The sequence below is a fragment of the Plecotus auritus genome, assembly GCF_963455305.1.
Source record: "Plecotus auritus genome assembly, chromosome: 12".
In the NCBI taxonomy this organism is placed as follows: Eukaryota; Metazoa; Chordata; class Mammalia; order Chiroptera; family Vespertilionidae; genus Plecotus; species Plecotus auritus.
The window spans coordinates 5012691-5039950 of NC_137778.1; the positions used below are offsets into that span (position 1 = coordinate 5012691).

Genomic DNA, 27260 nt, shown 5'->3' on the forward strand with positions numbered 1-27260 from the left:
ATGGGAAATATGGGGTCAGACAGTAGAGACCTGGCCACGGAGGCCTCCGAGCACAGCGTGTGGTTTGAGCTTCACCCAGAAGCCTGGCAGACAGGCAGGGTTCAGGGCTAAGGACACCCCACATCTGCATCTGGGGTTTATAAAGCTCAACCTCACAATAACCTTTATCCTCTCCGGAGAGATGTACGAACTTGCCCAAGGTCACTTGAGCAGTAAGGAGCAGAAAGAGGACTTCCTGTTTCCAGGGCCAAACCCAGACCCTCCTCCCTGCTGCCTCCCTGAGTAAGTAAGGGGGGATGTGGGGGGGGGGGTGGGGAGGGAATGGGCAGAGCTGTGGTCAGAATAAAAGACAATGAGGCCAGAACTAAGGCGCTGGGGATGGGGATGGAGAGGAGAGAGCTCGACGTGTGGGCCCTGCGGGCGGGGGCTGTGGGGGTGGAAGTGTAGATGGCGGGAGAGGAGGACAAGCATGGCTCCCAGTGTCTGTCCTCTGACGGTGTCTGTGGGGCCATCAGCCACGAGAGGAACTCCAGGAAGGGGAGGAAGTGGGCGTGGGAATGGGCTGAGGTGGCTGTGGGCCATCACGGTGGAGACCTCGTGGGTCGTGGACACACCAGCAGGGGCTCAGCCAGCCTGGCGGGGAGGGTGGGGGCAGCTGGCATACAGGCTGGGCCGGGCGGGCTGGTGAGACTTAGACACCCAGACGCACATGGACTTCAATGGGGAGACAGTAAGGGGTCCCCGAGGCCCTTTGATGAGGAAGCAACATGGTCAGGAACAGCGTTTGAAGTGTCCAGATTCAAACTAAAATATCCAAGAACTGAAACGGAACTTATTCCACCCATTCTCCTCTGTGGTGGAACAGCCCCTCAGTGAGGCCCGGCGCCCCCAGGCTCAGGCAGAGACCAGGTTCTGTGGGCGCAGGCAGCCTGGAGAGGGGTAGGTCCTTGGCTGCCGGCACCCTTCATGCCAGGGCCCCCAAGACCCTCACTCCTGCAGGCTTGCTCCCCGCCACCTGCTCCCTATCAGGACTGCAGGGAGAGGGCCAAGGGGTCCCAGCTTGTCCTCACCCTCCTTGCTCCTCAGAGCACCTCAGGACTGAGAGGCAACGGAGGGAAAATGTTGGGAGATGAAATGGAGCCGGAAATACTAACATCTTGAATTTTTTTTGTTAATCCTCACCTGAGGATATTTTTTCCATTGGTTTTTAGAGAGAATGGAGTGGGGGGAAGGATGGCAAAAGAGGGAGGGGAGAGAGAGAGAGGGAGAGAGAGAAGAGAGACACATGGATTGTTTGCTTCCAGAACCTGCCTCAACCGGGATTGGGATCAACCTGCAACCCAGGTACATGCCCTTGACCAGGAATCAAACCCGAGGCCCTTCAGTGCGTGGGCCGATGCTCCAGCCACTGACCCACACCTGCCAGGGCCATATCTTGAAATATTATCCTGCCACTTAACAAAATCCTATTTGGGGGAAAGCAGTTCACAGCATGGGACAGGGTTTAATGGAGTGTGGTTGCGGGGAGGGGGACAGGGTCTAATGGAGTATGTGTGGAGGGACAGGGTCTAATGAATGGTGTTGGGGGGGACAGGGTCTAGTGGAGTATGTGTCGGGGGACAGGGTCTAATGGAGTATGTGTGGGGGGACAGGGTCTAATGAAGGGTGTTGGGGGGGGACAGGGTCTAATGGAGTATGTGTGGGGGGACAGGGTCTAATGAAGGGTGTTCGGGGGGACAGGGTCTAATGGAGTATGTGTGGGGGGGACTGGGTCTAATGAAGGGTGTTGGGAGGGACAGGGTCTAGTGGAGTATGTGTTGGGGGACAGGGTCTAATGGAGTATGTGTGGGGGGACAGGGTCTAATGAAGGGTGTTGGGGGGGACAGGGTCTAGTGGAGTATGTGTCGGGGGACAGGGTCTAATGAAGGGTGTTGGGAGGGACAGGGTCTAATGGAGTGGGGGGGTGGGCAGGGGAACAGGGAGACCAGCCCCGCGTGTTGAGCAGGACTGTGGGTTTGAGGCTGCACCTTCCCCTCATTTCATCCTCAGTGATGCTGGTCGGTATTTATTAGCCCCCTTTTACAGATGAGGCCACTGAGAGAAGTTAAACAAACTAGACAGAAACCACTGGGGTCTCCTGATGAAAATCCGTAAGAGAAAAAGAACCCCTGCGGGTTCACCGCCCACAGCCCATCCCTCTGCAGGGAGGAGCTCTCAGCACCAGGGCCCAAAGGTGCCTTGAGACTGTATCTTGAGGGAAGATGCCCCTGGAAGCAAGGCCACATGCCCCAGGGCATTGCCCTGGGCTTTGGAGGGGACCCCCCTCCCCGCCCCCCGCTGAGCTGCTGCCAGCACCCAAGTCAGCTCCCCAAAGCCCATGGGCCCCGACTGCTGGGCTGCGTGAAGCCGCAGCGACAAGCTCCTTCTAATTCAGGCCCCCGAGTGCCCGCACACGCACAAACCAGAGGCAGGCGCGGCCTTGCTCCCAATCCCGGCCTGTCCAGGAGAGGGTCCGAGGAGTGGCTTATAGCTCCTCACTGTAGAGGAGGGAGGGTGGGTTCCCAGGAGGAAGGAGAACGCATGACGGGGAAGCCGGGAAGCAGACCCACTCAGTATTCCAGCAGCGAGATCAGAGGAGAGGGGGCCCTGCTTTGGAGAGGAGAGGCTGGGAGAGGAGGCCTGTGAGGGTGAGAGAGAGGGGTGCCGGGCGGAGCCCTGTCTACAGAGGAGCAGGTCTCTAGTTCCTCAAGGATCAATGGCTTCCCCTCCATGGCCCTGCCCTCACCTCTGCAGGGACCTCTGCTTCACCAAGGTGCCCCCTCCCACCCCTCCTCTGCACCCCATCCCCTCCCTCCACTCTCCCTCCAGCCCTTGCTCTCTCATTGCTCCATGAGTTTGATCTGAGCCTCCAGCCCCGAGATCCATCGCCTCCCAGTGGTTCCCACACTGCAGCCTGCATCAGAGTCACCCGGGGAGCATGGTGACCAGGTGGCCGGGCCCCGGGTCCATCTCCTCCCAGTGGTTCCCACACTGCAGCCTGCATCAGAGTCACCCGGGGAGCATGGTGACCAGGTGGCCGGGCCCCGGTCCATCGCCTCCCAGTGGTTCCCACACTGCAGCCTGCATCAGAGTCACCCGCGGAGCATGGTGACCAGGTGGCCGGGCCCCAGGCTCTGACTCACCGGCCTGGATGGAGCCTGGGAACTCCCATGGCTGACGCGCCCCTACGCGGTGCTGGTGCTGCACTCTCATCGCGCCTTAGTCGCACGCTGTCTCGTGTTGACACCTGAATTGAGTGTCCGTCCTGCCTCGCAGGTGACACTGGGAACAGCTCCGAGGTGGCGATGTGGAAAGTGCTTGACTGTATCCTCAGCATCTCCTGGCGACTCGGGCAGGCACTCCCTCCCGATATAGTTTTCCAATTGATGTGAAGGGTTCGTATTGATCGAGGTAAAATGATGAAGGAGGCAGTTCGCCTACAGCAGTGGTCGGCAAACTCATGAGTCAACAGAGCCAAATACCAGCAGTACAACGATTGAAATTTCTTTTGAGAGCCAAATTTTTTAAACTTAAACTTCTTCTAACGCCACTTCTTCAAAATAGACTCGCCCAGGCTGTGGTATTTTGTGGAAGAGCCACACTCAAGGGGCCAAAGAGCCGCATGTGGCTCGCGAGCCGCGGTTTGCCGGCTACTGGCCTACAGGAACCTCCCACCACTTTCTGTGCCGCTCACCCTTCTTCCTCCAGGCGGATCCAGGCCCCCACACACATGCCTGCCCTGACACCTGGGGTCCTCCCACCGCCCCTCAGACTCGCTAGGCAACGCCCAAAAGGAGTCTAAGAAGCCGGGACGTGAACCAGGCAGGAGCTAGACAGGCACGAGGCCCAGCAGGCTTCCTGGGTTCTTCTGAAGAAGAGCAAGACTTGAGCTTATCTGAGCGCCGATAGGAAGAGCCAGCCCACAGTCCTCGCCGAGCGGCGCTGTGGTTTCTGCTTCAACAGGGCTGGCATGGCCCATCCCAGCCAGCCGCCCAGATCCAGCTCCACCACCTCCCCACGGCGCCCAGGGCAGCCCCCGGTCCCACCCCCACCGCTCCTGCCAGCGCAGCCGCCTCCCCTCAGCCCCCACCAAGCCACCCACCGGTCCCCTGGCAGGTGTGCCAGAGCAGCCACCGGGACTCCACCAACTCCAGCCGCCACCAACCGCCAGGTCTGCCCGCAGCTCCAGGGCCCACGTCTCCCTGTCGGGGTCTCCCTGCTGTGACCGCAATGATGTGGCTTTGAAGGACTTTGCCAAATACTCTTCTCTGCAGCCTCCTGAGGCGGCCTTGCTGGGAGACAGTGGAGGCTGCAGCCTGGGTGGGCACCTTCCAGGCGGCATGACCAGAGAGGGCCGGATGCCAGGGGTGTGCGTTACCCTGGGGGTGGGGGGGGGGTGCGGATCAGTCACTGCTGGGCGCACACAAACGTGTATAAGTTAGAGGGAAGGCAGAGGCCGCCCCACAGGCACCGACTGCTCTGGTGACCCGGGACGCCACCCCTGCGGCTCTGGGACGCCACTGACAACATGACCCTCCTTCGTGTGACTTCACGGGACTCACTCCTGAGGGAGAAGGGAAATCCATCTAAGAATGGGGTGACTACCTGACCACAGGTGCATGTGGGGGGCCCTGAGACTGGCCTGGCAGAGCCCGTCTGAGAGGCGGGAGGACAGCTAGGCCTCAGGCTGGCTCCCCACAGCCACGGGCTGATGTTCTGGTCACCAGAGCAGTACGTAGCTGTTGGGGTTGCCTTTACTTCTCTCTAACTTGTACCAAATCATCCACTATGTCTTTCATTTGTCCCATCCTTCAAATAAAGCAATTTGTACCTGCCACCCCCCAAAAAAAGAAACCAGCCAAGGGAGGGTCGGGGGGTGGAGTGAGGCGATGTAATGGACAGGGGGGACTCTGAGAAGGAGGGGGCAGGACTCAGCACAGGGAGAGAAATCCACTTAGACAGGAACAGGGACACATCTCCCTGCAACTCAAAGACGGAAGGAATTGGTTTAGATTCAGAAACAAAGAGGCTCCCAGGCGTCCTCAAACTACGGCCCGCGGGCCACATGCCGCCCGCCGAGGACATTTATCCGGCCCATGGGGTGCCGCTGCCTGTCCTGCTTAGCAGCCGACTCACCCCGGGCCTGTAGTGCGCATAGGAATTTGTTCATAGTTTTTTTTTTAAACTATAGTCCGGCCCTCCAACCGTCTGAGGGACAGTGAACTGGCCCCTGTTTAAAAAGTTTGAGGACCCCTGCTCTAGACTCTAGGAGCAGCGGTCGCCAACCTTTCAGACCTCACGGACCCCCAGTGGCCCGCGGACCACCGGGTGGCGTCCGCTGCTCTAGGTGACTTCTGGCTCTAACATCTTAGAGTTCCATGAAATTAAGTCGCCAGTGTCAGTAGTTCAATATGTCACCTCTTCTTGGCAAAGCTTTAACCCAAAGACACGAATTTTTCATGAGAGGGTCTCAGGTTATGGGAGCCCTGCTAGGGGGCAGCGAGGCCTCCCCAGTGACTTTGAACCCCACCATCTTGCTACACGAGGGAGAACTGGAAAACCAGGACAATGTGTCAGTTAGAGAAAAGGCGAAGGCAGGTACTGACAACGGAAGGTCTGGAGCAGGTCACAGAGCTAATAAAGATGTGCTGGAACAGCTTTAGAACCGGTCTTCTCCTACCCAAGCGGCTCCCGTCCACACTGCTCATTCATTCTCTGATCACCTAAAATCGAAGGAAGTGGGGGAAGGATTAAAAATAGCTTCTTGCCTGGCCCGTGTGGCTCCGTGGGTGAGCGTCGACCTATGAACCTAGAGGTCACATTCAATTCCCATTCAGGTCATGTGCCCGGGTTGTGGGCTCAATCTGCATCAGGGACATACAGGAGGCAGCTGATCAATGATTCTCTCTCATCATTGATGTTTCTATCTCTCTCTCTGAAATCAATAACAACAATAATAATCCTATTTAATAAAGAGGGACTATGCTAATTGACCATCACTCCATCACAAAGATGGCTGCACCCACAGCTGAGGCCAAGTTCCCTTAAAGAGTCTTAATGAGCAATCAGCAGGTACCTGAGGCTACACCCTCCCCCTCCCCCGTGGAGCTTGACAGGGGACCTCAGGCCTCACCCCTGCCCTAGCGCCAGGCCAGGGGACCCGAAGCCACGCCCCCCACCCAGCGGGGCTTGACGGGGGACCTCAAGGTGCCCTTCCCGTCATGGTGCTGGGCTAGGGGACCTCAGGCCATGCCCCCCATCCTGGCGCCAGGCCAGGGGACCTAAGGGTACGCCCCCTGTCCGGCGGGGCTTGACAAGGGTGGGACTGGCCAGGTCTGGATCTAGCCCAATGCAGGGGGCCAGCTGGGTCTGGGTCTCACGCGATTTTGAGGTGTATGTGGGTGGGCGGGGACTTGATTCTGGGTCCCGGGGTGTGCCCCAGACTCTGACAGGAGGAAGGTTTTCATATACTTTTTACTAATTTTCTTTCATCTCTGACACTTCTATTATAGAGAAAGGGCAAATAGCAATATTAAATTATTTCCTCTAATTAATCCCCTTTTAATGTGCACGAATTTCGTGCACCAGGCCACTAGTAATTAATAATAACAATAATAATAACTTCTTAACCCTGACTGCATAGCTCTGTTGGTTAGAGCATTGTCCCAACATGCCAAGGTTGTGGATTCTATCCCCGGTCAGGGTAGTTGATATTTCTCTCTCTCTCTAAAATCAATACATAAAATTAAAACAAAACAGCTTCGTGCTCTGCCCCGCCCCTCCGCCCCCAGCGTGCTTGAGCCTTCCCCCTTCCCCTGTACTTCCCCAGGAGCTGGTACCTTGCCTCTCTCTCCTACGCTCCAAGGGCCTTTCTTTTGCCTCTGTAACTTATTTCCTGAGTCCACTTCTTCTACCGCTCACTTCTTCCACCTCAGTGACTTCCTAAATAAACTTTCTCTATTAAAAACAAAACAAAACAAGCAAAAAACCAGCTTCTTCTTTTTAGCCCTTGGAATGGAGACTTGGGGTGCCATGTCCACCACAGACCCCCCACAGCCCCTACCCATCTCCGGGGCCCTGAGCAACGCAGGATGGCAATAGGAGTAATAAGTTATCAAACGTCTCTTTGATTAAGTCAGCATGCGAAGTGCCTGGTACACTGTCCAGAACCTGGGTCCCAGGGAAGGGTTAACAAATGTGTGTGGTCATCATCACTCCTTCTCCTTCTCCTCCTCATCACCATCATCTCTATGTGCCCAGGCATCAGGCCAGGTCCTCACATGTTTATTTGTTTTTAAAGTACATGTTTTTCCTAATTTTAAAATTAATAGATGGTTAGTGTCAGAAATTCTAACAAAAACGTAACGTGAGAATTGTAAGTGTGGTTTGCCGGCAAGAGGAAGGCTCTGAGTAAAGACTGCTGTGTTCACCATACATCATGGCCCTGCTGATACTGTGTGATCTGGGATGTGCTACTGAACTCTCCTGGCCTCGGTTTCCTCATTTGTTAAATGAGAGCAATGATAGTTTTTATATCACAGGGTTCTTTGGAAAATTTAAATAAGATGATAAATACATAAAGCACTGAGCATGGCACATAGTGAGCCGTTAATATAAGGTGGTTATTATTATTGATATTATTAATGTTGCTGTTTTACAAATAAAGTTCTCTATAATTGACATCTTAGAAGGAACCAATATTGATTGTTCTTTGCACACATTTTTTCAGTTTTTAGTCTATCTATATTTATATTTCTCTATTTCTCTATAATACTAGAGGCCCGATGCACAAAATTCATGCACGGGGGGGGGGGGGCCTTCCCTCAGCCCGGCCTGCGCCCTCTCGCAGTCTGGGACCCCTCGCTCCTTACCACCCGCCTGCTCGCTACTCCTTACCACTCGGCTGGCTGCACCTTATCTCTGCTGCGGAGGCAGGAGAGGCTCCTGCCACCACCACGGCTGCGCTCGTCAGTCGTAAGCCCAGCTTCTGGCTGAGCCCTGTGGGAGCACATTGAGCACCAGGGGGCAGCTTCTGTGTTGAGTGCCTGCCCCCTGGTGGTCAGTGCACATCATAGCGAGTGGTTTAGCGGCCTTGGCATATCATTAGCATATTGCGCTTTGATTGGTTGACCAGACAACCGGGCACTTAGCATATTAGGCTTTTATTACATAGGATGGCTATACTGTGGTTACTTGTGGGCAGTCTAGGCGGTGTGCTCTTTTAGGACAGGGGCACAGTCTTACTCATTTTGGTGTCCCCAGGCCCAGTGGCATTTTGCACACCTCAGGTGCTTATTGAATTGAATTGAAAATACCACTTTCTATTGTCTTCAATGAATCTTTCATCTTTATAAATGGTACACATTCCATTGCTAGGCAAAGACATGTGGCATCAAGGATAATTTCCTTTTCCTGGCTTCAGTATTGTTTTTTCATTCAATTGTCTTTAGCTCAGGTAATTGCATTATTTCCACTCCAGGTTTTCAGAGGTCATACAACCTCAGGTCCAGATGCACTATGAATGCAATATTAATACTTTCAGATCAATTATCTCTTTCCAGCTTTGCAGGGCAGAACAACTTGAACTCTGGAGCCAGGCTAGTAAGAGATCCTTTTATTTGTGCCTCTCTCAGAGTCAGCCCCAAGTGAACTCAAGGCTCCTTTGAGCAGATAATTACTTAGGTGTGGCTAGTGGCGTAGATAGCTGCTGCCTGTGTTGGCTTCTAAGCAGGCCTGGGAGCAGCTGAGGCCCCGGGTCAGACCTGAATCCCTCTACCCGCTAACTATTATTGTTATTATAATAACTATTATTGTTATTATTAATCACTAGTGGCCTGGGTCAGACCTGAATCCCTCTACCCGCTCACCGAGGTGGGGTAGCTCAGCCACTGCAGCCGCCGAGGTCAGTCAGGAGAAGCAGCCCTTTCCTGGCCAGCTTAGTAACTGCTGGAGAGCGTCTCTCCTCGCTGACGCGTCTCCTCTGATCTGCTCCCTTGGGGGAGAAGTTGGCTCATTGTTTACCGAAACCAGTTGCTCCCATGGGTGGCCCTGCTGCCTCTTCAGCTCTGATGAACTGTAAACTTCACGCAGAAGCAGATTTCAGGGAAGGAGAACAGACACAGCCCACGGCAAACGCACTGCGTTCTAGCGTGTCTTCCCTTGGCTAACACTGATTCTAAGGGCTTCCTCGGAGTCTTCTAAGCTCCCTTCCACGTGCTGACTGGAAGAGAGGGGAGACAGGACAAAGTGGCTTTTCTGTCCCAGTAAAACACCGGCTGTATTATTAGACATACAGTATACTTTGTTCATAATGGACAGCCTCGCTGGGGTACTTAATAATGTAGATCAAGGCTGAGCTTCCTCCCAAGAGGACTGTGTGTGAGTGTGCAATACGTTTGTGCTATGTGTCCTCATGAAATACATAGAACTCCAATTTATCATTACTTAACCCACTTAACTAACAATTAGAAATATGAATCAAATACATATGAATTTAAGCAAATCTATGCATATCCTTTGTCAGGCTCCTTTAAATGCACGCATAGGCCTTTCACAACAATTAGAGCTTTTTCAAAAAGTTGACTGGAAAAAGAAAAAAAAAGTGCTTAAAAAATGGCGTTGCCCTCCTCAGTGGTCGGCAAACTCATTAGCCAACAGAGCCAAACATCAACAGTACAACGACTGAAATTTCTTTTGAGAGCCAAATTTTTTAAACTTAAACTTCTTCTAACACCACTTCTTCAAAATAGACTCACCCAGGCCGTGGTATTTTGTAAAAGAGCCACACTCAAGGGGCCAAAGAGCCGCATGTGGCTTGTGAGCTGCGGTTTGCCGACCACTGCCCTAGCTGGTTTGGCTCAGTGGCTAGAGCGTCGGCCTGCAGACTGAGGAGTCCCTGGTTCAATTCTGGCCAAGGGCACATGCCCCGTTGCAGGCTCGATCCCCAGTGGGGGGCGTGCAGGAGGCAGCCAATCAATGATTCCCTCTCAACATTGATGTTTCTATCTCTCTCTTCCTCTCCCTTCCTCTCTGAAATCAATAAATACATATATATATTTTTAAATGCCGTGTTAAAACCTTGGGGCATTTAGTCTGCTGGCCACTTCCAGAATGGAGATTCCCTCACCCTACCCACTCTGAGTCCATTCTCCTGATTCACTGTGGTTTAAGGACAGTGAAGAAGCGGTATTCATTGATTCTGAAGGAGCGGGGTTTCTATCTCTCACTACTGGTCTATTTTTACCTGCCACATCTTACCAGGGCTTGGTAATGTGGATCTCTTATTAACATATTGTTTAAGTCAGGTGTGTTTCCTTACTTTTTATTTTATTTATTTATTTATTTATTTATTTATTTTGCCTGTAAAAATTGTAGTTCTCAATGTTCTACCCATCTTAAACCTTTGGGGGGAAGCACATTACAGTTTGTGGATTACCTAGACGCCTTTCTCTTTTTTCTCTTATACTGTAGCTTTTGGCCACTTGATTTATTGACCTGAAGCTTATCTGGGAAGAGAAGAAGATGAAATTTAAACTAATAATTTAAGTTCTAAAACGTGAGTTTGTTGCAATGTTGTTCTGAGAGACTTGAACTCTACTCTGGATTACTTTGAGGGATCCTTTCAAGTGGCATTTTTAAATAATGACATCATTTCTCCTAAGATGCTCTGGAAGGAAAACATTTTCCTTGAGTGATTATGTTTACAGACGAACAGTTCAAGTGGAACCTAAGACAGGTAAAACAAGGGATAATGCAATTAGTATGTCCTTACAGTTATCTGTGGCTCAGAAAAGTCGATGGCAAGATAGGTAATATGAAAAGAGGGGCTCTGCATCCCTCAGAACCAGCTTTGGGACACGTATGTCCATGAGCTGGGTAGCCTTACGCTAAGCACTTAATCTCACCAAGTCTCAAATGAGAACAAATACGGCATCTATCATTTGTTGGTTACTTTTTATGTGCTGGGCACTGTGCTAATTATGTCACATGCATTCATTATCTCATTTCTGCCTCAAAATAAGCCCAGGAGTAAGGTACTATTAATGTTCTCATTTAACAGATGAAGACCCTGGAACTCAGAAAGGTTGAGTAATTTTCCAAAATCACAGAGCGGCAGAGCCTGTAACTCAATGCCTGGCTCTGGAGACCACGCACATAAACACCACGTAGTAGCACTTCGTAGAGTGTGAGCTGGAGGATTAAGTGAGATAATGCATAGAAAGAGCATCCTGGCACATAGTCAGTGCTCTTATTCTTTTGTTGTTGTTGTTAATCCTCACCAGAGGATATTTTTCCATTGATTTTTAGAGAGAGTAGAAGGGAGGGAGAGAAGACAGAGAGAGAGAAACATCGATGTGAGAGAGACACATCAATTGGTTGCCTCCCACAAGTGCCCCAACCAGGGCCAGGGATCGAACCTGCAACCTAGGTATGTGCCCTTGACCAGAATTGAACCCTGGACTCTTCAGTCCATAGGCCGATGCTATAGCCACCGAGCCAAACCAGCTAGGGCAGTGCGCATATTCTTATGACACGTCTCCACATATTACCAGCTGAAGTTTGTATAGCACTTTACTATTTATAAAGCTCATAGACATAGTAACTTGATACTTCATGATATCATGGGAAGTATCAGAAAAGGTGGCTTAAAAAAGTTAAAAGACTTGGCCGAGGTCATTAGCTTATAAGCACACCGGTAGTGAAACTCGGATGTTTTCATTCCATAACCAGTAACTTCACCCTGCCTTTCATCATTGAGGGATGGCTGTATTTTTATATAATGTGTTTATTATTAGAAGAGGGGCCTATTTTCAGATTAGGTGAGTTTCAATCTTGCCTGCCTCTAACTTGCTGCTTTATCTTGCTAAATCTTGACACTTGTTTCTTGATTTTCTGCTTGATTCTGTCCTCTATGTCAGACAATTCACCGTCTAGAAATGTGCGGGAGAGAGAAGCCTCTTTTGCCTTACTCCTACATTTGTTTCCCTCTTAAATACATATATGATATAAATATATGGGTAGTAGATATCAAATTATGAACGGGCTGGGTCTTTTCTCTTTAACTTTTACGTTGGGTATTTGGAAAGCTGAGCATTTCCCCCTCATTAAGGAAAAACAAACAAACGTGTTTTAAATGGAATGTAACCTCCAGAGGCCCCATAGGAACCTGTCAAGAGCACGTGCTAGAATAAAGACGGGAGCAGGGGCACGAGTGTGGAGGCTGCAGCCAGGCTCCTCCGCCTCTAAGTCCAGGCCTGTCCCTGAGCGCACTTTGAAGTAGACCGTTTGCCTCCAGGATGTCCTCACCCCTCACGGTGTATGCCGCCTCCTCCTGCCTCTTCTCTTTCTCTTGCCCCAGCCAACCCCAAACCAGGCCGACCTGACCCCAGCAAGTCTTCTAAGGTCTGAAACCACCCCCTGCTTCCCCTTCCCTTTCCCCTGTGCCCTCACGTAAATGGCTATTTGATGTGAACGACGTGCGTGAGGGAAGGAGCCTATGAAACAATTCACAGTGCGGTATGAGAGGCCGGTTTCCCCAGCCCCTCTAGAGGTGTTTGCATTTTTAAAAGATTATTACTGTGGACTGTGCAGCCACTGTGGGAAACAGTATGGAGTTTCCTCAAAAATTAAAAATGGATCCTGGCCGGCATGGCTCCGTGGTTGAACGTCGACCTACAAACCAGAGGTCACAGTTCAATTCCCAGGCAGGGCACATGCCTGGGTTGTAGGCTCGATCCCCAGTGTGGGGCGTGCAGGAGGCATCCGGTAAACAATTCTCTCCCATCACTGATGTTTCTGTCTCTCTCTCCTTCTCCCTTCCTCTCTGAAGTCAATAAAAATGTATTTAAAAAAATTAAAAATGGAACTCCCATTTGACCCAGTAATCCCACTTCTAGGAATATATCCTAAGAAACCAGAAACACCAACCAGAAAGCATACATGCACCACTATGTCCATAGCAGCACAATTTACAATAGGTAGGATTTGGAAACAGCCCAAGTGCCCATCAGCCGATGAGTGGATTAAAAAGCTGAGGTACATCTACTCAATGGAATACTATGCTGCTGTAAAAAGGAAGGAACTCTTACCATTTGCAATAGCATGGAGGGACCTGGAGAATATTATGCTAAGCAAAATAAGCCAGTCAGAAAAAATAAGTATCACATGATCTCACTCACATGTGGAATCTAATGAACAAAAGAGATTCAGAGACTTAGAATCATGGAACAGGCTGATGTATTTCAGAGTGAAGGTGGGAGTGGGGGGTAGAGATTAAGCGGGGAACTTACATGCATATATGCATAGCCCACGGACACAGACAAAATAGTGTGGTGAAGGCTTGGGAGGGCCGGGTGTGGGGAGGAGGGGGTTAATGGGGGGGGGACAAAGAAAAAAAGAAAAAAGATTATTACTAAGGCAAGTGAATTTGTATGAAACAAGACAAAGTGAAAAATAGCTATCATGTAGAATTATTCGGAAGAGATGATATGGGCAGACCAGCCCAACGAGTGTCTTTCTTGCTCTCTCTCCTTATGCTCCCGCCCTCTCCAGCACCCCTGCGCCCAAACACACATTTCCCCTTCCAGCTTGGCCTTTACCCTTTCCCTCATCAACTGGACAACTATTAGAATGACAGCACTTCAGTGCCAGAGAGGGTTCTAGAATTAATGTCATTAGCTCGTTTTATAACTGAGGAGGCGAGGCTCAGGGGGCGGGGCCCGGTTCAGGACTGGTGAGTGCTGGAACTGGCACCGGAATCCAGTCTTCGGCCCCAAATCTGGGGCCTTGCCCTCTACTCGCCATGCTGAGCATTCCGAAGCCTCGTAAAGTAAACTTAGGGACTCAAGCACGGACCTGGCTCCCTTATCCACTTGGTTTCCTTTTGTCTCTTGGGAGTGGGCAGGTAGAAGCCACCAGTGCTGAGGCGATAGTCTGACCTGCTGTTCCCTCCAACACGTTCTGACCTGGAGCGGGCAGCCTGTCCTCTGCCAACTGTCCCCCGCGGCTGGGGGGGCATTGGGACACCGAGGCTCTTGGGCCCTTCATTTTCTCCTCGTGGGAAACACATGGTTAACCAATGCAAGCAGAACCTCAGGGTGCGTTTGCCTCTCCCCCTCTCCTCTCACTGGGCATTTAGATTCACACTCTGCTGCCTGGAACCGCTTTCACTCCCTCAGCAGGCAGCCCAGGTGGCCAGCAGCGTCTCTGGTGGCCAGCACTTCCCAGCTGAGTGGGCCTAGCACAGGGGTCGGCAAACTGCGGCTCGAGAGCCACATTGCCGCTCTGTTGACTAATGAGTTTGCCGACCACTGGCCTAGCACATCACCGAGCCTCTGTGCCTCAGCCTCTTCATCTAGAAACGGGGGCGATACTAGTTTATACCTGATGGGGTTGTTTAATATCGGTATGTGCTTGATAAATGTCAGCTGTTGTCATCATCGTCATCATCAACACCTGGCGGGGTTTGGGTTTGCTTTTTAGGAGGGGAAGCCTCCTGGTCCCCGTCAGCCAATGCCTCGCACTCTGTACACCGCGAGGTCACTGGAGGTCCCTGCCGAGGAGAGGCCTCCACATACAGAGGACGGGAGTCCGCAGCCTGTTAAGGGGAGTCAGAAGGTCCCCTGGCTCAGGGAGAGGAGCCCAGCCCAGCCCTGGGGTCCAGAAAGAAACAGCGTGCTTTCCTAGCTAATTGGACTTGGGGTGCCATGGAGAAGCTGGGCTACTCAGGTCAGAGGGCATGACGTGATGAGTGAATGCTGGAGCTGTGGGCGCACATCAACCTGAGTCAGATTTCAGCTGCTCTTCTACTTGCTGTGTGACCTCAGGCAAGTCATTTAACTTCTTGGTGCCTCATTTTTTATCATCTATAAACAAAGATGGTCTTAATAGAAATGACTTCATGGTACAGATGTTGGGAAAATCTGAGAATCAAGTACATACTTAATCAAAAGTAATTGTTATAGTGCTCGGCTGGCGTTGCTCAGTGGTTGAGAGTTGACCTATGAACCCGGAGGTCACAGTTCGGTATCCGGATTGGGGACTCGATCCCCACTGTGGAGCATGCAGGAGGCAGCCGATCATTGATGTTTCTAGCTCTCTCTCCCTCGCCCTTCCTCTTTGAAATCAATAATGAAAATATATATATTTTTAAAAAGTAATTGTTATTATCATTCTCACCACCACCATCATCACGAATGGGGATCATGTTGACAGACAGCTCCAGGGATCAGCCACGATGGAGAAGCCACATGAAGGAGAAAAGGCAGCAGGGACAAGGATGTGGTGAGCTTTGGGTGGTGAGCTTTGGGTGGTGACAAGCCAGTTAGTTAGTATTAAATATAAAAAGTCGCCACGCATTCCTACTGCACCCTTCCAAGGAGTGAGTAACGTGTGCTCACATAATCTGCATCTTGTAGCGGAGGATTCGGAGGAATTTATTATCGGCCTCCTTCATGCAAAACTACAGAAGTGGTTTAGTTCCCGTTAGCTGCTGAGCTTCACCCAGGCCCTGCTCCTGGAGGGGTAACCATCTGGTCTGTGCAGAGGAGACCTCGCCAGGTCTGTGACTCCACTACATGCTAACAGTATGAATGTCGCATAACCATCCTGCCATGCTTCTTGGTCTCCGTCGGCCTCCTGATTTCATGCATCATCATACGTGCACAGCCTTTGTGAGCCCTTCTGCTCACGTTTTGTGCCGTCCTTTGCCATCCATTCACTCTGCATGTTTCCATGTCTGGGCTTCCATTTTTCTTCTTCCTTTTTAATGCAGTGTTTTGGTTTTTTTCTCTTTCTCTTTTACACCCCCGCCTCCCTCCTCCCAGCACACCAATCAAATTCCTGCTTACTTCTTGCCATACTCATTATTCTACCTCATCACCCCCCCCCCCCGCCCCCCATTCCTAGAAGACAGCTCACAGCGCCTCGCCCTTCCCCCTCCCCTCGCCATGCCCACCCTGCACACATTCCAGCAGCCTGGTAATCAGTAACTTTGCATCACACTTCCCAGCTCTCTGAGTTCACACGACTTGTTACTACTCTCCTTGCGACTGCTCTCTAGGGCTTCTCTTTTTGTTTGTTTGTTTGTTTGTTTTTAATTTTAAAGACCCACTTAAAAAATATCCTGGGTACAAGTTGAACCCACTGTTAAGTTTCCTCGCACATTTACACATTTCGAGGATGGATTTTAACTAGTAGCTCGGATCTACGCTCCGTCATGCCGGGGAGGGAGGCGGGGTCCTTGGGGAACACATTTGTCCTCACTAGAATGGAGAAACCCACCTGAAGGCGCAGGACTGGTCCACCCGCTCTCATCTCCCCACTCGCCCAGTCTCACGCGGATGAGACATGGCTTTTTCCTTTGTGGACTCATTCTCAGCTCCTCATGGAGCTCAGCCTGCCTCGCAGTGTGTGTGTGTGTGTGTGTGTGTGTGTGTGTGTGTGTGAACACACGTGTGCGGCCACTGCCTTCTCTCCAAAGAGCTCACCTCTCTCCTGCCATCTTACCCGGACCCAGGAGGTGGCTCTCCGCTCTCCCTCTCCCTCTGCCTCTCTCCCTGCCCCCCACTCAGCTTCGGCTTTCCCGGCTCCTAACTCCTCCAGCGCAGCAGCAACTAGCTGAGCTGGGGGGGGGGGGGGGGGGGCGGGTAGGGGGTGCGTGCGCAGCTAGGCCGAGCTGCCAGCCGGCCTGTCACTGGAGAGTTTGGGTTTGCATTCAGAAGAAAGGAGGAGGGGAGAAGGGGGTGGGGGGAGGAAAAGGTGGAGGGGGCGCCGAGGGGGGCGCCGAGGAGGGAGGGAGAATGTCTTGTTTGTGGCTTGTCAGCAATTGCTTGAGACAAGCTTCCATGTGTGAAAGCTACTTGGCATGAATGCCTGGGCCGTACCAAGTGTGGCGGCCGCGAGAGGGGAGGCAGGAGGAAAACAGATCCGACCGGAGCAGACAATAGGCCCCTCAAGTGTTCCCCCTAAGTTGCTTTGATGTTGTCCTGGTGTCTTGATACCGGGAGGCCAGGGATTGCAGGAAAAGGGTCTTTTTTTGTCTTCATTCACTTTCCCCCTCAGTTCCTGAAATGATTCTCCAGAATTTCTGCTCGTAAGAAAGGTAAGAGCCCCAGCGATCCCCTCCCGGGCGGGCGGCAGCGGGTCCGCCGCGGAGCGGGGTCTCATTCCTGCGCTGCGCCGAGCGCGGTCCTGCGCCGCGAGCTCCCGCGGGCGCTCAGGCTGGGGGTGGCCCCCTCTTCTAGGGAACCCCAGTAACACGATCTGTGCCTCGGGGTTGGTGGGGGAGAAGGGGTGGATGGAGGGGGTGGGAGGAGGGGAGGAGGGGGGGGAAGAGGAGAGGAGGGCAGAGCCGGGTTCAGAGCCGCCCCAGCCGAGCCCGGGGAGGCCCTGCGCGCCCGGAGCTGCGTGTCCCCGGGCTGAGCGGGGCCGCCCGGCTCTGCCCGATGCCTGCGGAGGATGCCGGAGCTTTGCGTGCCCGTGTGCCGTGGGTGTGTGTGCGTGTGCATGGACTCCCCACGCACTGCCCGGACGAGCTCGCTGGGAAGGGGAGGTCCCCAACCCTCATCCCGAGCCCAGACTCCGGGCAGAGCCGGCAGGAAGGGAGAGCAAGAGAACTCTGCCCCAGACAAGCCAGAAACTTTTCCAGGCTCGGGCATGGCTCTGCGGGTGGGTGCTCTGAACTGAGGGGTGCTCTGAGCCTCGGTTTCCCCATCTGTAAAATCCAGAGAGCTGACTGGGGATGCTGTCTGCCTCCCTGGGGTTTGGCGGAAGGGGACAGACCATTCTGTCTGAAACGCGAGGAGAAACCTTCCAGCTAGAAACGCCGGGCATCACCAGGCGAAGGGTTCTCGTTATTCCTGATCATCACCATCCTGATCATGAAACCGTCATTACCGACACCCTGAGACCAATAGATCGGGACACAGATCAAGTGCCGGGGCATTTCTAAGGGAACAAAAAGCCTTTCCACCTGTTGGCTTCTGTCCTTCTCTCTTGTGCCTTTCCATTAGATTTATTGGCCGAGTTGTTCAGAGAATGGGGTGGGAGGGGTTGGGTTTTCCCCTTCCCTCCTCACTTGTACAGATTTTTTTAAAAGCAGGTCAATGTGAGATGCTTGGGTGAGAAAATGTGCCGCCTGTTCCAGTAGTTTATTCCAGACCTTGTGTTCCGGGCCAGGCCGGGCATGAGACACATCTGTAAACTCCACCTTGGGCTTAAAGATTTTGACTGTGGCTTTTACAGATTAAATGAGGTGTCGTTACAATTGCTGTTGGTCAGAGAGTAAATATCTTATTGTGTGTATGAGGGGAAGAATGCAAAGGCTGTTTACTCACTGGTGGTTTTGTGGATAAAACCTTTTGCTTTTTAAAGTGACATCTTGAGAGATCGGAGCAGAGGGCTAAAATCAGTGCCTGGTAGTCATCTTTAAAAAAAAATTTTAAAGCAAAAAATGTCTGCTTCTTTTCTGGAATTGTGGGTTTCCTTTCTCCTGTTCTTACACAGCGATTGCTTCAAGGCCCTCAGTTGGAGCTCTCTTTGAGTTCTCGGGGGGAATTTCCCTTTCTTATCTAATTCTGGGTTTTCTGTGACTCTGCTACTTGTCCAAAAATTCTGCAAAAGTCTGGAGGCCATGCCTCCTCCATTCTCACTGAAATCAGACTGACTCCCTGTGATCACCAGAGACGGAAGCAAAGAGGCGGCCCTGGGTGGGAATGTTGATGTTCTTGGCGGCAAGGCCCAGGAACCTGGCTCCTGGGTGTAGGGAAGGATGCAGGGAGATCTTAATTGGCCTGGATCTGGCCTGAAGCTACTCTCCCGCCCCCGCCTCCATAGAATGTTTCATTTGGAGTAGAATTGAACTTCATATTTTAAAACTTAATTGTTTTCTACTTTGGTTTGTCTCTGGCAAGATTTTAGGATCTAGGTATCTCCCCAACATGTTAGAATTTCAGAACCGCAAGGGAAAAGAAAGGTTACGCATCGCGTTTTAAATGAAGACACTGAAGCCCAGAAAGATCAGCAATGATCCGAGGGGTCTCAGGGAAGCTGCCCATCCTGGGGTTCAGCGTTTCCTGAGGTCCCCATGGCAGCTCCCCTGTCCCCGGCCCCAGGCTTGGTTTTGCACACCCAGCGCCTGGGCGCCAAAGCTAGACACCTTCTGCAGTTCTGTTTGCTGTGCTGGATCCAGCAGCCCACTCAGCCCCGTGCATGGCTCATGACACAAACATGGCAAGTGTACATGGGTTTTCAGGAATTAATTCCTATATTCATTCATTTGTTTACTCAACTCATATTTTATTTTTTTAATTTTAACCATCAACCAAGGGTATTTTTTCATTGATTTTTTAAAGTGTAAGAGAGAGGGAAAGACAGAGAAATATCAATGTGAGAGAAACACATCAATGGGTTGCTTCCTGCACGCCCCCGACCTGGGCCTGGCCTGGGGAGGGGCCTGCAACCAAGGTATGTGCCCTTGACCAGTATCGAACCTGGGACCCTTTGGCCCACAGGCCGACGTTCTACCCACTGAACCAAACCGGCCAGGGCTCAGCTCATATTTTAGGGGCCCTTACTATGCAGCAGGCACCTTGCTGGGCACTGAGGGCGTAGGCAAGATCACGGCCCCATGTGCCTTTGTTCTCAGGGAGCTTGCAGTCTTGGTGGTATAATCAACATTAGCCACATAGTTAAACAAACGATAATAATATTATGCCATACATGGAACAGCATGCAGGTATTATAATGCAGGCATAAAGCTGTATAAATAATGGACCTAAAGTTTGTAACGTAAGCTAACTGTCTTTTCCCTCTGTGGCTGAGTTCTTGCCCTAGCCAACTTGCGCTCACACAGTCCAGCATTTCCAAAGACACTACAAAGTCCCCTCTCCTTCTCCCCAAACCCCCCTCTCTCTACCCAGTACAACAGAGACACAAATAACATCTGCTAACCCTTTACACTCACCAGTAAAGAACGTCACACTGGTTGTGAGCGGCCTGTATAACAGTCCTCGTCTGGGTGACTCAGTGACAGCCTCTGTGCTGGTAAACCCTCATGGCCGCTGGAGGGCTGCCTGGCCAGCGGGGCTCTCCTCCCTCAGTCCACGGTTCCTCAGTTGAAGCTAAAGGCTCACCTGCGGGAAACGCCACCATTATCACTGTCATCTTGGAATTCCAAAGGCAACAGAGGAATGAGATGGCTTTTCCCACTCCTCCTAACAAGGACATATATCAGGGGAAAAATTGTAAGACCTCTTTAAGGCGTGTCCTTTTGGCTGAGTTATTAAAATCTTACTGGCTTCGCCCTGGCCCGTGTGGCTCAGCTGGGTGGAGCATCCTTCGTACACGAAAGGTCTCAGGTTCGATTCCCTGTCAGGGCACAAACCCGGGTTGAGGGTTCCATCCCGTCGGGTCGTATGTGGGAGGCAATCAAACAATGCTTCATTCCTGCATTGATGGTTCTCTCTCTCCCTCTTCCTTTCTCTTTCTAAAGTAAACAAATAGCATGTCTTTGGATGAGGATTAAAATTAAATTTTAAAAAATAAAAATAAATTCTTACTGGTTTCGTGAGATAAAAGGTAGGAATACCTCCCCCTCCTGGAGAATGTAGGGTTGGAATGCCAGTCACTGCCTTGGAGGCAGATTTGTGTTAATGCTTGTATCACCCTTTTCAACATTGTCTTTCACTAGTACTTGAAGTGTTGTATTCATTGTTATCAACCCATCTTTTCTTAAAGATTAATTTAGCAGTTTAAAAGGAAGACTGGTGTGCCCACCCACACATAAGTCATGGGTTTGGTGCTGATTTTGGGATCCCACACAGGGTGTGTGGTTAAGTCGTGTGATGAGCCCTCGCCAGGCGGCTCAGTTGGTTGAAACATCATCCCACACACCAAGAAGGTTGAGGGTTTGATCCCAGGCGGAGATGAGAGATGGACACTGGTCGGTTGTCTCCCACGCCCTCTCCTAGGGCTTGAGCCCGCAACCCGGGCCTGTGCCCTGCTCGGGAATCAAACTGGTAACCTCCTGGTTCCTGGGCCGACGTTCAACCTCTGAGCCACACAGGCTGAGCTTGATGTTTTATTTTTTTCTCCCTCTCCCCCTTGCTCTCGCTCTGAAATCAATAACAACATATTCTGGGGTGAGGATTTTTAAAAAGTCTCGTGATGAGCAAAATAAAAGTAATTTCTGTGCACCCAGCGTCTTAGGAAGTGAAGTGTCTGCCCACTCTGTAGCGTCTACTTCATCCATCTGCATTGGCACCTGTGGCCACTTGATCACTTCCACCACCTGCCCCCCAAGTGTTACTGGCTGGGGAGCAGCTTGTGGGGGAGGAATCTGGGGCTCCTTGGAAGAGTAATCCAAAGAGTGGAGTAATCTGAGTGGGGAGGTACAGAGTGAATAAAACAAGAATCTGCTTGGGGAAGACTGAACAAAACTGGGGAGCCAGACAGCAGTGATCCAGGTCACCCTTAACCCTGGCGGGGGGGTGGGGGGTGGCGGGGGGAATAGAAATGAAGACTCTGATGACATTTAAAAGGGGGCAATGTGTGGAACTGTGTATAAATGAAAGTCTACAGCTGCTAGTCCTACTGAAGGTAAAATCAACACACGGTGCAGGACACCCCCACTTCCTTGGTTCCCAAAACTGCATTTGCATTTAGTTTCTATTTTTATTTATTGGTTTGAGAGGGAGACATTGATTTGTCGCTCCACTGATTTATGCGTTCATTGGTTGAATCTGGTACGTGCCCTGACTAGGGATCAAACCCACAACCTCGGTGTATCAGGAGGATGCTCTAACCACCCGAGCCACCTGGCCGGGGCCTGCATGTAGTTCTGTTGAAGGAAATTTTGTGTTGTTGTTGTTTTTTCCCTCCAAGAGACATAAACTTAAGATGTAAAATGGAAATGTTCTCTATTTCTTTTAAGCCTGGACATGTCAATGCACTTTAAAGTGATATCTGCTTAGGCCTCTTTTATAATAGCCCTGTGAATGAAGGAACATGACTATTCTTAGGTTATATTTGAGTAAGGTTAGATGACTCACTCAAGGACTCACAAGAAAATAAGAGGCGAGATGGCTAGCTGATTCCATTTCCCGTTAGGCCAAATCTCCGCAGATGAGAGGCAGAGAAATGAGACAATCACCATGAGATTCAGGTGAAAGGTATTGTGTTGACATGGCATTCAAATAATTGCCTTAGTTTTCCCCCTTTATTTAAAGACTTAGATTTAGCATGTTGATTAAAAAAAGAGACATTTCCCCAATTCTAATTTTTTAAAATATATTTTTATTGATTTCAGAGAGGAAGGGAGAGAGCGAGATATATAGAAACATCAATGATGAGAGAGAATCATTGATCAGCTGCCTCCAGCATCCACCCCCTTCCCCCACTGGAAATCTAACCAGGAACCTGGGCATGTGCCCTTGACTGGAAATTGAAATGTGACCTCCTGGTTCCTAGGTTGATGCTCAACCACTGAGCCACGTGGTCTGGGCCCCAATTCTAATTTAATAATTACCTTTTTTACGAAGTCCATTGGACCAGTTTCTGGTCTGAGTTTGCCAGTCTCTGACCCAGACTTCCCATTCTACTTTTCTGGACTCTTTCAGAATGAAGGGATTGAACTCAATCCTCTCTAAGTTTCCCACCAACTGTTACTCAGTATTTTCTGATTCTATGGATAGGATCGTTCATGCGTCTGGCCTTTTGGTTACCTTATACAAGGCCCAATTAAAGAACCATGGTTACCAAACAGCAAATATTGTGAGTTTTGTGGATATATGGGATTCATTCCTATACATCCAAACTATGTTGATACTTAGACGTGAAAAGTGCCATAGGAAAAAGTGAGATTTTAATTTATGGATTTTTAGAAAATTTGCCAGTCTGCATGCAGGCTCATGTGCGAGAAGACTGAAAACCATTTTCAAAAGAATAAGCTGTTGTGCATGCATGTCTTCCTGTGCAGTAATATGATCTTAAAGTGTTTGGACACTGGGTACAGCGCTTAGCTTCACCATCTCACTGATTATTCATGGAAATCTTGCTGTTCTTGGTGTATTACACTTACAAACTAGTATTGTTTTGAGGCTGCAAGGGACCAGTTTAAGCAGCTGTAGTGTTGATGATACATGCTGTGGGGATGACAGAGCTGTGACAGTCTTTATGATATGCCACTCCTGAGGAATATTGGTGAAGACTTGCTGATATGATGATAGATCTATTACATATACCTTTAGGATGTAAGTAATAAGATGCTTCTGAATTGTGGCCAAGAGTGGGACAGAGAGGGTAGAAAATGAAGGATGCTTTCCTTAATCATGCTTTCTATGATTGGCCAAACCTTTAAAAATATATGTATTTTTTAAATTCCATGTGGTAGCTCTTAATGCAATATTTAGATCCTCAGAATAAGTTCTTTTACCATGCTTAAGAATCTATTATGGCAAGGGAGGCCAGCTCAGGGCTGCTTTGACAATTAATAAATCAGTGACTCTTTGAGTTGGTCTTATTTCTATCTGAAAAAGTAAAATAAAATGTATATAAGATATAATTATTTTTTAATTGGAGAAGAGAATTTTGAAGGCCATATATAATAATTTTTTGACTTATTTTGTTCCTTTATTCTTGGTTGCTTAAAATTCCTAACATTGGATATCTTGCTTACTTCATAACAATCCTAAGAAGTAGATATGTAAGAGAAATGTGTTATTAACTGTAAAGATGGGAAATAGGTTTGGGAAGTGGTATTCCAGCAAACTTTTCAGAATGTAAGAATATACTCTATAGAAATATGTGACATGTTTGGTTATTGATAATGCTAAACTATAAAGGGAAAGAAAAACATCTACACTAAAAAAAAGAGAAACATGCAAATTGACCGTACCTCTGCTATACTGACTAGCCACGCCCACCAGCCAATCAGGAGTGAGTATGCAAATTAACCCAACAAATATGGCAGTGGCCATGGAGCTGGAGCGAGCAGGAGGCTTTGGTTGCTCCTGGCGATGGAGGAAGCCAAGCCTCCCACCCGCCCTGGCCAGCCCTGGCCTCCGCTCAAGGCTACAAAGTTTCAATTATAGAAGATAAATAAATCCCAGATACCTGCTTCCAGCTGGCCCTGGCCTCCGCTCAAGGAAGCGCTGAAAAAAAAGAAAAACAGGAGGGGCTGGGAGCTTGGGTCACTGGGGGGCGTGCCCAGCTTGCAAACAGCCATCAGCCAGGCTGGCCAGGCACCCCAGCAGGTACCCCCACCCTGAAGGGGGTGTGGCCAGCCTGAAAATAGCCCTCAGTCTCTCACCTAGGCTGGCCATACCCCCATGGGGTGAGGATCCCTGCTGGGGGGCTTGGCCAGCCTGCAAACAGCTCTCAACCCCTCACCCAGGCTGGCCAGGCACCCCAGCGGGGACCCTCGCCCCACGGGGGCATGGCTGGCCTGCAAACCACCACAGGCCCCTTGCCCAGGCCGCCACATGCCCCAAGGGAACCCCCAACCTGATCCGGGACACCCATCAGGGCAAACCAGCCAGTCCCCACCCATGCACCAGGCCTCTTTCTATACTAATAAAAGGGTAATATGCTAATTAGACTGGGAGACCTTCCAGGAGACCTTCCGGACATTCTTCTGGACAAAGCCATGGTGGCGGGGCTGAGGTAGAGGCGGTTAGAGGCCAAGAGGGGAGGGCAGTTGTGGGTGATCAGGCTGGTGGGGGGCAGGGCCATTGGGGGTAAGCAGACCAGCAGGGGGGCCAGTTGGGGGCGAGCAGGACGTCAGTTGGGGTCAGTTGGAGGTGATCAGGACAGCGGGGGGGGGCAGTTTGGAGTGAGCAGGCCAGCAGGGGGGCAGTTGGGGGTGAGCAGGCCAGTGGGGAGGGAAGGTGGAGGTGAGCAGGCCAGCAGGGGGGGCAGTTGGGGTTGAGCAGGTCGGTGGGGGGGCATTTGGGGGCGAGCAGGCTGGCGGCGGGGGGCAGTTGGGGGCAAGCAGGCTGGCAGGCAGAGTGGTTAGAGGCAATCAGGCAGGCAGGCAAGCAGGTGAGTGGTTAGGAGCCAGCAGTCCTGGATTGCAAGAGGGATATCCCACTGCCAGTTTAGGCCTGATCCCTGTAAACCGGCAGTAGGACATCCTTCAAGGGGTCCCATATTGGAGAGGGTGCAGGCTGAATTTTGTGCACCGGGCCACTAGTTCTATATATTATTATTACCAATTTAATTTTTAGTGATCTAAATAATTATCAAAAGTACTTTTTAAAAGATTTTTTAATTGATTTTTAGAGAGAGAGGAAGGGAGCGGGGGAGAGAGGGAAACATTGATGTGAGAGTGGAACATAGATGGCTGCCTCCTGCATGCCCCCCACGGGGATGAAGCCTGCACCCCCGGCACGCGCCCTGACCTAGAATAGAACCAGCAACCTTTCAGCACACTGGATGACACCCAACCAACTGAGTCCCACCAGCCAGGGCTCAAGTATTTTTATGCTCTTCACTTAAAGATTCAAAATGCCTCTAATCTAGAACTTTGGAGAGCTTTAGTAATTTCCATAAAAAATATAATCACTCTTTTTCTTTCTTTCTTTTAAAAAAATATTTTTATTGATTTCAGAGAGGAAGGAGAGGGAGAGAGAGAGAGAAACATCAGTGATGAGAGAGAACCATTGATCAGCTGCCTCCTGCACGCCCCACACCAGGGATCAAGCCTGCAACCCGGGCATGTGCCCTGACCAGGAATCAAACCATGACCTCCTGGCTTGTAGGTCGATGGCCAACCACTGAGTCACACCGGCCGGCCACTCACTCTTTTTCTTGAAGAACAAATGCATAAGCTCAAAATTAACAGTAATGGCAGTTGAAAGAAGCAAAGCCAGAACAGAAACTTGTGAACCTGAGGTAGCTTTTTTATTTTTTATTTTTTAAATATATTTTATTGATTTTTTACAGAGAGGAAGGGAGAGGGATAGAGAGTTAGAGACATCGATGAGAGAGAAACATCGATCAGCTGCCTCCTGCACACTCCCTACTGGGGATGTGCCCGAAACCAAGGTACATGCCCTTGACCGGAATCGAACCCGGGACCCTTCAGTCCCCAGGCCGACGCTCTATACACTGAGCCAAACCGGCTAAGGCAGCTTTTTTATTTTTTATTTATTTTTTTGTCTAATACTAGATATACTGGATTTTCTATTACCCTTGGTGCTTGTGTAGTTAGTATATGTTTGAGGGGGGAAATTGCTAAGCATCTGTGGACAAGGAATTTTTGAATGTGGGTCAAGGCATACTTGTTCTAAGGATGCCTGGATTGGTGAATTATTGAATAGGACCTGTGACATCCTGGGGTGGTTAAGGCCACAATAGTCTAAAGAAGGCAGGATTTTCGCTCCTGAGCCAGTGCCGAGGTTGCCACCTCTCCCGGGAACATCTTTCTGCCTCAGCTTTCTCCAGCCAAACCCCGGTGCTCCTTCAAGACTGTTCCTGGGCATCTTTTCTGGGATGCTTTTCAGACTCAACCCCCCCGTCTCTGCTCCACTGCCCCCCGCAGGGCCCGCACTGGGGTGGCCTTCTCATCCTGTCCTGTGCGCCTCTGCTCCGTGCTGGGCTGTTCCCCCTCAACGGTCGGACTGTCTCTTGTTTTTGTACCCCTAATGCCTGTCACAGGGCGAAACGGATCAACAAGTGTTGTTGAATGCATAAACAGTTCACACGGAAATATGGCTTATTAGTAAATGGAACAGGAATACAAACAGAATAACAGTTAATCTTAAATTATATATCCATGTGCCACATCAGAAAAAAAAGGAATTTTTTTTACAGTAGGGGATTCACTCTTCTCCCCCTTTGAAAGTGTAAAGTACACGTTCATCCCTAAGTATTTTGTATGTCCCTGAATCCTCGTTTTTCTTATGTCCAACTTTTCTACCCTTCACGTTTGTTTGTCGTGTTTTCCATTCTTAGACCTTGTGGTTCCTACCTACGAGTTTATTTTTTATGTCAAAGAATCACAGATGACAAATGAGCTGGTGAAGCTCGTCTTGACATGTAGGTAGCAGCTGAAGAGCAGTTTCTTCTCTCCCGGGAACGGGGAAATGAAGACACCTTTGAGGACGCCTGGGCAGTCAGCAGAGTCAGAAACTACTGCGCTCAGGGACTCGGCAACTCCGACTCCTCTGGGCAAAGATGGGCAGCACAGCTCCACTTGCCTCTTCTGCCCACGGTTTTACGTG

General features: G+C 50.4%; 1 protein-coding gene across 1 annotated transcript in view; it reads left to right on the forward strand.

The window, feature by feature from the left end:
• Window positions 1-16862: 16862 nt before the first annotated feature.
• LOC308237726 (uncharacterized protein) overlaps window positions 16863-27260 on the forward strand; it is a gene marked incomplete at its 3' end in the record, with an annotated part of 80256 nt that continues 69858 nt past the window's right edge. Inside the window, exon 1 of the mRNA XM_080648722.1 lies at window positions 16863-17140. The remainder of the gene's footprint in view (window positions 17141-27260) is intronic.